Here is a 10,866-nt window from a genome sequence, read left to right as displayed (position 1 = left end):
ACGTGTCTTGCAAAACGTGTATGTAATACATGCATGTCCTTTTCATCAATACATTTCAAAATGGCCTCGGGCCCAATCATAATAACAGAATGGCCTCGGGCCCAATAATAATAACAGAACGGCCTCGGGCCCAATAACAACATACCATAAATAATTCATATCTCATATCCATATTCCATATTCCAATTCTTGTAGCTCATTTATTCGAATAAAACATAACTTCAGAGAATAACGGATTAACGTATCAAAATAAATACAAGGGAATATATTTTTGCACTACTATTACTCACAATGATCCGGTCGTGCAGTAGTCCCTTCTGGCGAATGGCGTACACATCCCACACATAAATTGATAAGTAATGCATTCCTTTCTTAGCTTATTTTCCTTTTTTCTTTCTTTCGTTTCTTTCACTTTCTATTCATTTTTAAGTATTTCGGGGGTATAAAATATACAAAATAATAGGTTCAGAAGGTCAAAAGGGGTGTCAGAAAGCAGCAGAATTTTCCATCTCTTCCCGCACACGCGGAGGTCCCTCACTGCACGTGCAGAGAGGGGTGTCGCACGTGTGTCCTCGCATGTGCACTTATTTTTTTCTAATGAAAAAAATAACATAATACTACTTTAAATTTATAATATGTATATGTGTGTCATATGTATGAGTGCCTTTGTGTAGTTACCTTTTCCAATCTCTACTGATCAATAAAGATTGAGTTGGCATTAGTTATTTAATGATACCTAAATTCTTGATATCTCAGTGTTGAATCCAATTAGAGAGTTGTGTCCAGACTTGTCACTGAGGAAATAATCAGGATATTTTGGTTGTCTGCTGGTAGTATGTGTGTTACTTTTTGGTCATATGATAGTTAGTCACTAACGTTGGCAAATGTATTTTTAGTATCCTGATATTGAGATCCTTGTAAAAGTATTGAGTGAACCCGTGTTCTTCCATTCAAAAATTGATATATATAGTGATCCCGGTTTTCCTCATCATTTACTTTGTTCTAGACTTGGGTTCTGTCATGGTTGTTGTTATCTATATCTTGTTTCTGTCCTTTAAATCCTTTGTATTTGAGTTTTGGGATGTGTTGGGTGAGTTTAGTATAGGTTGGTTGTGAGTTGGAACAAATGGTTGCTCTCCAGAATTTGGCATTTCGCTCGAGCGAGGTTTTTTGCGCTTGAGCGAGCTTTGGGTTTTTGCTTCTTCGCTCGAGCGATCTTTCTTTGATGTGTCTCTTGGCTCGAGCGAGAACTCTTGCGCTCGAGCGTGCATCTGCTTCTAGATTGGACCTGAAGGTTGGTAATCTTCGCTAGAGCGAGGCTTTTGTTGCTCGAGCGAGTGAGCTTTTTGTTTTGTGTTTCTTCACTCGAGCGAGAATTCTTGCGCTCGAGTGTGCTTCTGGGTTGCAAACCTGAAGCTTCGCATTGTTCGCTCGAGCGAGGTTATTTTGTGTCTGGTCGCTTAGGTGACCACTTCTTTCCTCGAGCGAGGTTCGAATATATCCGTTGGCAGCAGCGTGATATACATCACTTTTTTATCATCTTTTTCATCCAAACCCTAGATCTGACTCTCTCTCTCTCTAAACACACACTCTCTCTACAAATACTCCATGTTCTAGGAGTCTTGTACCCTAATCCCTTTGTAAGAAATTTAGAGCTTGGCTTGGGCATCCCATTGATCCAAAAATTTGTGGATTTGGAGCATCTTGGGTTTCACTCTTCTTCTCCTTTGGGCTCTTAACTTCGAGGTAGGGATAATCTACTCCTTCTTATGAGTTTTGACATAAATATTGGTTATTTGTATAGATGGTGGTGTTTGGAAGTTTTGGGTAAAGTTAGGGTTTGATTTGAAATAATAAAAGAGGGGTTTCCTTATTTGGGCTTCACATGTGTATATAAGACCTTGATAATGGGTTAATAGTATATTAAGGGTGAAATTTGGCCTTGATTGCAATATTTGAGAAAAGGGAAAGATTTTCCCTAATTGGGATTAAATGAATTATTTGTCAAAATAATGAAATTAATTATGGAAATGCATAATGGAGTTGGAAATGATGAAAGTGGGGGAAAATGTAATTATTTGGTATAGCTGGATTGAAAATCACTTACCTATGGAAAATGTATTAATTTGTCTGTTTGATAAATTTAATTATCTGTTTAGAAATAACTGTTTTGGGCTATCAGTGGAGGATAGCCATGATTGTTGTAGAACTGCATGATGATTAGATAAACTAAAACTAGTCAATTGAGATATGTCATTGAATATGACAGTTGGATTAACACATTGAATATGTGCTTTAATTGATCATTGTATATGATAAAGTGTTTAAATACATTGCATATGTATCTTTGTTTGGAAGGAGATAGCGGATGGATTCCATTGATAATTAAGTTGGTCGGAGTGTCCAGGGTGAAAGTCCCGAAACCTTAAATACATCTGAATGATGTTGATGAATTGAAGTGTTGATAATATGAGTTGTAGTCTCATTTTGAATTGTTGATGAATTGAAGTGTTGTTTGTTTTCTTTTGGTTATGAGTTGTAATCTCATTTGAATTACTTGGATGAACGAACCATGACAATAAAGTGAGTTGGAAATAGAAATAAAACTGGGCTGAAAGATGTATATCAATGTTGATGGATTACAGAAATGGTGTAAATCGATATATATACATTGAACATTTATCAGATGCTAATGTTTTAGTTACTTCTCATATTTGGTTTAGCATATCTCTACTGGGTTTTGGCTCACCCTACTTGGGACACTATTTTCAGGTGCAGGTGACATGCCGTCTCCAAGGTCATAGCTTGGGTGGTCTCGAGACTGAAGTCTTTGTTTTGGTTGTTTTATATATGTTATATGTTTTCATTTCAAAGCCAAGGGCTTAAACTTGTGAAGGGCTTTTGACCCTCTTTTGTTGTAGCCAAGTGTTGACTTGGATAGTTGTAAGCCCTTAGGGCATTTACTTTTGTTGTCAACATGTAATACTTTTGGTAACGAACACTCTGATGAATGAACATATTGTATTCTCTTATGCCTATGGATATTATGAATGATTTGTTTATGCATTTATTTTGAGGGCGTTATAATATATATCATGCCTCGACTCTTGAGGACTTCAGCAAATTTTATGTTAGTTTCATTCATATTGTAGATGTATTTTTTGGAATCAGTATAGGCATTTATTTTTGGTGCTATAGCTAATACTAACAAAAATGATAATTTCTTTACTTCCTCAACGATGCTTCCTGAAGAGCATATATGCAGACTTCTTGTTCCGTCTACCTAAAATTAACATTTATGAATATCAATCGTTGGGTGAGGTGGGGGATTATGGAAGCTTTTCACCTTTGATGTTATGTTGAAGCAACATACATACGCTTCAACTTTGGATGATATTTGCAGTTTGGTGGTATTAAAATGCTTAATATTTTTCAATCTTACTTTAGCGGGAAGTCTAGAGCAGACAGAGTTCCTTATTGCAAGTCAATGGTTTTGTAAGTTGTAAATTGATAATAAATGGTAATCTTTGTCATTACAATAAATGGTTTCTAGTTTTGTGGTCATAACCTTTTGGAAGAATATCATTTCTTGGTTTGAAATTTGAAATTTGTAGTACTTTATGACCCTTCTTTAGGGTTTCCTATTTGATATGAGTTACAAGATTTGTTTACATAGTAGGGAGGTGTATATCATTCTCCAGTACATGCATATTGTCCTTCATATTTATAAGATGCTTTGTAGCTACAATTGAATTAACATGTATTTTTTGTTTATAAATGTGATAAAAAGAGTTTTAACTAACCAAAGGTTTTATATTGCAGATATTTGCATGATGTAATCTACATTACTGGCTTTGTGCAGCTCACGACTATCATCTCTAAAAAATTTTGGTACGTTTATTTAGTGGTAAGATCCATTTCCTAAATTGGTTTGTTACCTGCATTTGCTGACTTATTTTATAATGTTGTCAGGCTTTTGAGTTACTGATTAACGAAAGAGGCCAGCTTGTGGTTGCCTGGCGTTTATATATATAAGTATGCAAGTTAAGATTTGGGATTCTAATGCAATGGTTAATGTTAAGGAAATGCCCGAACTATCATAAGGATCAACTTATATGTTTTCGCAGCTTATTCATTCAAAGAAAAATCACCAAATTAATGGATTGAATCGAAACTATATTCTTCATCTACTTAGTATGGTGGCTCTTAAGGACTTGGATTCCCTAATGAACTACCTCATCTTACCACTAAATGAAAATTAATGCTAGGGATCATGAAAAAAATATCATGAAAATCATGAAAAGTTTTCCACCCTTAGATCACACATATAACAGAATACCACACACTAATCAAATGATGAAAAATCTTCATGAAGCATTTCATGATAATTTTTTCACGAGCCCTAGTATTAGTATTATGTATTGTATGGCACTGTGCTTCTTGTGTTTCCATCATTTTTATTTGATGGCATTGAAATTTTGAGAGGGTTTGTAATGATTATAGCTAACTGCAAGATAGTGATGATGAACTATATCTAGAAAACCTTTTGGGACATTGCAAGGTGGATGATGATGTTGCTTGACATTTTTAATTAAAATTCACATTCATTCAATAATTTGGCTTGAAACACAAGGTTTGATTTTGGAAGTCTGCCAAGCTTTTTGAATAATTCGTTTTATTCCGTAGCTCTTTGAAGGTCACAATCTCAAGAAAAGATTGGTTAGCATGCGATTACCAGTTGAGGTGGTCATAGGTATAAAAGTGCATGATGAAGTTTGCATTAGTATGAAATTAGATAAAGGTTGCTTTACTTTCAGTGAAACTGTTGTGTGTGGCAAAAAGAATAAAAAATAATTAGGATTTATTACATTGCTGGAATGATCATCTGACCAAATAAAGTAATGGAGAACATTATTATTGAATGTGTTTCCTTTTAAACAGATGTTGCTTGGACCTGTACAATGCTTAAGTTAATCTTCTTTTGGAGTTTGCACATGATATATTTGCTAGATTTTACACTGACTTGACATTTACATTATAAATTGACCAGCCCGTTGCTTATATAATGAGGATTATTTAGGTCTGTATTGGTGAAAGAACCAAATATTGTTGAAGCGAATACCTAAACCAGATTGTCTTCTGCTTTTGCTTTCCAGATACCAGCGTTTGCAGCATACAAACCCCTTGATTTTTTGAAAGGATTTATGTCACTTGGTTCAAAGGTATTCTTTCCACCAGATACATGTTATATCTTTGTAAGCAAATACAAAGCATCTGTAAGAGTTGGTGTGATATGTTCTCATTAGTATCAAAATAATGTTCAACAGGGACCTGAAGAGGATGAAAAGTCACGAAAAAATAGAGAGAAGATGGAGAGGAAAGCTTCAAGACCCAAATTTACAAGAAATTGATTGTGCACTTCTGAAATGATAGACTAGCTCTTGGTTAGATCTTAATGTCTCTCAAGTAAGACAGACTGCTCTGTTATCTCCAAGTAATGTGAAATCAAGTTCGGTTGTCTGGTTTTGGATGGGAAGAACTTTAATGTGCTTGTCATTTTGGCTGAGAGGAACTTTATATGCTTGTCATGGATGCGTATTCTCGATCTAATGTGTTTTTATGGTCATGTTGAAGTATTTTTATTGATGTACTTAATTTTCCTAAACTACATGAATCTTTTTTGGTTTACCCTAATGTTGTGTTTGATCTTAGAATTATGGAGAGATTTATTGATAGAAATAAAAAGGATTGGTTGAAAAATGAAAACGTTTTTAATCTTTCTATCATTTTTTCCCCATAAATTTAAAATCTGAAAACCCAAAATGAAAAGGGTAGAATGAAAACATAACATCATATGAGGAATTCTAATTCCTATTTTGAGGAAGTTATGAAATCAAACTCTGTATGTCATTCAACGGGGTAACTAGAAGCACAAAACAAACAATGGATGATCGCTAATATCACACATTTAAAATTTTATTCAAAAATATCAATGCATGGTTCAGTTTTAATCATCACAAGGAAAAACCACTGTTCCATCATCATCATCTCTTTCACCCAAGAAAGCCTTCCCAACTCTGTATTTGAATCCTTTCCAGTTCTGCTCTCATTCTCATTCTTTGTGACCATACCGTCATACCATGGATATAGAAGGGTCTGGAACGTAGGATCAAAGAAATCCTTCATCCCATGAACGATCACACGCCTATCATTGTAGATATCCCAATATGTGACCTTGACTCCATTAATGGAAGCACGATCGCTATGATGGGGTGTTGTAGTAACCACAAGTGGGTGATGGGGAATGAGAGTATCGAACTTGGATTCGTATGGAATAGTCGACTGAAGAGCCTCCCTATCAAGCTTTATTAGTGCAACGTGGTACTGGAGGAGGGTAAATGGTGGCTGCGGGTACTTGGAAGACAAGAAAGCCTTATCAAGTGGGCAGAATATGGTGATTGTGGTATTGTAGGGTGGGCTTGTTCGAGAATTAAGGACATGGCTATATAGCCCTTGTTGGATAGGGCACTTGAGATCATCCCAACATTCAACCCCTGATCACGAAGGTTTGTTTGCGTAGTTATTGAAATAGTGGGTTGTGAAAGGATTGAAAGAAAAACAAGAAGAAGAAAGACAAGTGAAAGCTTGCAGGCCATGTAGGAAAAACAACAAATTGATGAGGAGAAGTTGAAGAAGAATAGAGAAAGTTGTAAAGTTGCTAAGAGCGATGTTTGTATGGTAGAGTGTAATCTGTATAGATTGAGAACCCTAATTGGGACTTATATATATAAGTATACTGAAACCTTATCCCATTGGAATTAGAAAACCTAGTTGATCAGAGTATTCAAAAAACAATCACATGTTTAGGAACCTACCAACCACGATCCAATATATTAAAAAAAAGAAAAAACTTTAATAAATGGAAGTGTTTTAATTAATCTGAACTTGTAAGCTTTTTGAATGTTTTCTGTATATTCAACGTCTGCTAATACAAAGATTACAACCAATATATATAGCAATCATAACCGTAATTTGAAATAGAAAATACAATCAATCTAATATCCACAATCAATCTACAATACACAATTCCATAATTAACATAATATTCTCACACCCCTGCTCAAACTCAAGGTGTTTTAGCAGAAAATGAGAGTTTGCCAAGAAGAAACTGAAGCGAGCAGTGGTGTGAGTCTTCGTGAAGAAATCAGCAAGTTGCAATGCCTAAGAGACGAAAGGAAGCGAGATGGAGCCAGACTGCAGATGCTGACGTACAAAATGATAATCAATCTCAATGTGCTTCGTTCGCTCATGAAAGGCAGTGTTATGTGCAATCTGAATAGCACTGCGGTTGTCACTATAAAGAGAAGTCAGAGAAGACTGAGCTCAGTCAAGAGACAACGAAGCCAAACAATCTCAGCAATGGCATGAGCCATAGCATGGTACTCAGCCTCGGCAGTGGAACGCGCAACAACAGTCTGTTTCTTTGCCTTCCAAGAGATCAAGGAATCACCAAGAAACATGCAGAAGCCAAAAGTGGACTTACGATCAGTGATATCACCAGCCCAATCAGAATCAGCATAAGCCACCAAGTCCAAAGAGAAAGTAGAAGACAATAGTAAATCTTGAAATATAGTATCTCGGAGATAGCGAAGAATTTGAACCAAAGTAGCCCAATGGGTAGAGTGAGGAGCAGAGACAAACTGGTTAACCACATGAACAACATAGGCAAGATCAGGACGAGTAACCATCAGATAGAGTAAGTAACCCACGAGCTCGCGGTATAAAGTAGGATCATCTAGAAGAACATCATCAGTAGTGGTGAGCTTTACATTAAGCTCAATGGGGGTTTAGAAATCTTAGTGTCAGAAAGACTGGCATGATGAATAACCTCATTGGCATACTTGGCCTGAGATAGAAAGTAGCCCTTGGGAGAAGAAGCTACCTCAATACCAAGAAAATACCACAATAGGCCCAGATCCTTCATTTAAAAGGTGCAAAAAGATGCTGCTTGACCTCAGATATAGCAGAAAAGTCAGAACCAGTGATGATCATATCATCCACATACAACAATAATACAACAAATCCAGCAGAGGTGTGAAGAAGAAATAAAGCAGAGTCCTGGACTCAAGGATGAAATCCAAGCTCAGTAACAGTAGTCTGAAAGTGATCATACCAAGCATGAGGAGATTGCTTCAAACCATACAGAGCATGCCGAAGGCGACAAACTTATCTAGAGGGATGGTGAAGGCCGGGGGGAGGACGCATGTAAACCTCCTCAGTGAGATGGCCATTAAGAAAAGCATTCTTAACATCCATTTGATAAAGAGGCCAAGAACGAACAACGACGACAGAGATCAAAGTACAACAATAGACATCTTGGCAACAGGATTTGCCATGTGAGCACGAGGTTTGGTCTTGTATGGCTTCTTCTGCCTGTGGCAGTCACTAGCCCGATGCCTCTCGCAACCACAGTTGTAGCACTTCCCTAAGAACAGATAACCAGGTTCCTGCGGCTTATATGTCGGCTTCTTTGCAACATCACCCCTTGGCCCCAGCTTTGAGCCCTTGTTCAGAGGGGGTTTCATTCTCACCCCAGAAAATCTGCCATGCTAAATGACATTGGCCTTCACCAAGGAGGTACTCCCTCATTTCTTTCTATTATCCTCCTTAATTCAGAGTCGGACAATCAGGTCTTCAACTGACATTTCCTTATGCTTGTGCTTCAAGTAGTTCTTGAAATCCTTCCAACCATTGGGAAGTTTCTCAATGATCACAGCAACTTGGAATGACTCATTCAAAGGTATCCTCTTAGCATGAATTTCATGCAAGATCACTTGGAACTCCTAGACTTGGCTTATCTCAGTTTTTGAATCTACCATTTTAAAGTCTAGGAACCGGCCAACGACAAATTTCTTTGCCCTAGCGTCGTTAGTCTTATATTGTTTGTCCAGAGATTCCCATAACTCTTTTGCTGAGCTCTTGGGACAAAACACACTGTAGAGTGAGTCTGCCAAGCTGTTGAATACATAGTTCCGACAAAGATAGTGTGTCTGCTTCCATGTGTTAAGTGCCATGACTTTCTGCCTGTCTGGCTCATGCTCTGCCAAGGATGGAGGATCCTCGCTTAGAACTTTTGCAAAGGCTTAGCGTGGTCAAGTAGAACAACAACTTTTGCTGCCATCTCTTGAAGTTCACCCCAGCAAATTTTTCTGGGCACTCATAGTGACTGATCGGTCCTCCCAGAACAACCAGACTAACACCAAGGTTGACCACAGAGGTAACAGTTGGGGTTGGCATGTTAGTTGCCCGAGGTTCAGATCCCCACAAACATTAGCAGTAGCAGCATCATTGGTGACAGTTGCCATTTTTGAAAAATACAACAGAATATCACTCTCTGTGTTTCTAGAAATTAAATTTAACTCTTAGAAAATCCCACAGTTGGAAATTTAATTCAAAACTAGTCTCACCACTTAACCTAGAATCGAAAATGGTCAAGAATGTTCCCAAGAAGACTAGAGGGGTCACCCCAGTCCCACTTAAAACTCAATTAACATTTTGACAAAACTTTCAAGAGCATGTTGACTCCTAATCCATGATAAACAATTTTAAGAATTAAATTTTCCAAGGGATGAACCAGGTTAAAACAAACTAGTTTCAAACTTACAAGCAATTAGAATAAAATTGCTAACAATTACAAGCAATATAGAAAAAATTGCGACAACAAAGATAAGCAAAAAAAAAAAAAAAAAAAAAAAAACTTCTAATATGCCAAGTAAACAACCTTGCTTAAAAAATTGGCAAGTAAGCACTACTAAATCTCAAGCAAAGTTGCTTAAATAATATAGTCCAAAAAACTCTTTTCCACATGCTTAGGTATTCATGCAAAAAGGTTAGCAGAAAATCCAAAACAAAAATACATACAAGTAATCCAAGCAAAAAATAAATATAATAAATAATTAAAACCATCTAGCCAACTATTGAATTAAAATGCTAGATAAGTTATTAAAACACAATACAATTTGTAAAACTCTAAAATAATATTTGTAACTCCAAAATTAAATTACAACTTTAAAATGCAATTTGTAACTCCAAAATTAAATTACAACTTTAAAATGCAATTTGTAACTCCAAAATTAAATTACAACTTTAAAATAAAATTTGTAACTCCCAAAAAATAAATTAAATTCAAAAATTAATTCACCCAATTAAATTACACAATATTCATGTTACAAAACTCTATAACTCCAAAACCTCAAATTAAAAGTTAATAGGCTAGAGTTACATAGAATTTAAATCACAACAAACATGTAATAAATTTGTAAATTATTCTAGAAATTAGCATGTAAATAAGTCTATAGAAATTAACATGTAAATAATTCTAGAATAAGAAGCATGTAAAATTGATTTAAATCTAGAAACATGTGAATTAATCTAGTATGTAAACATGTTGCACATGTTGATTATACTATAAATTAATTAGCATGTCAAATTATATTGGAAACTACCAACATGCAAATCATGATAAAGCACTAGAAATACAAAACATGGGAAAAAAAATGTCCACTTCAATAAATTAAAACAGTGATCAATTACATAAATGAATTAATTTCTAATCAAAACTTCGTGAATTGAAACAATTTTGTTTTTAATACAAATAACCATGTAAGTAAATAGAAATCAGTTACAAAACCTTTAAAACTTTATAATTCCAACTAATTAAAATAAAAATTTATTGCCATGAGTTATAAATCAATTGTTACTTAATAAACACGTAAATAAATTTGAACCATTAACGCACACTTAATTCTTGAGGAATTACATTGTAACTAACTCATCTGAACAATTCTAGAAATTAGAAAGCAATTT

This window comes from Camellia sinensis, chromosome 8 (assembly GCF_055761805.1).
Source record: "Camellia sinensis isolate YWXY chromosome 8, ASM5576180v1, whole genome shotgun sequence".
Taxonomy (NCBI): domain Eukaryota; kingdom Viridiplantae; phylum Streptophyta; class Magnoliopsida; order Ericales; family Theaceae; genus Camellia; species Camellia sinensis.
Note: the sequence above shows the minus strand (reverse complement) of the source record.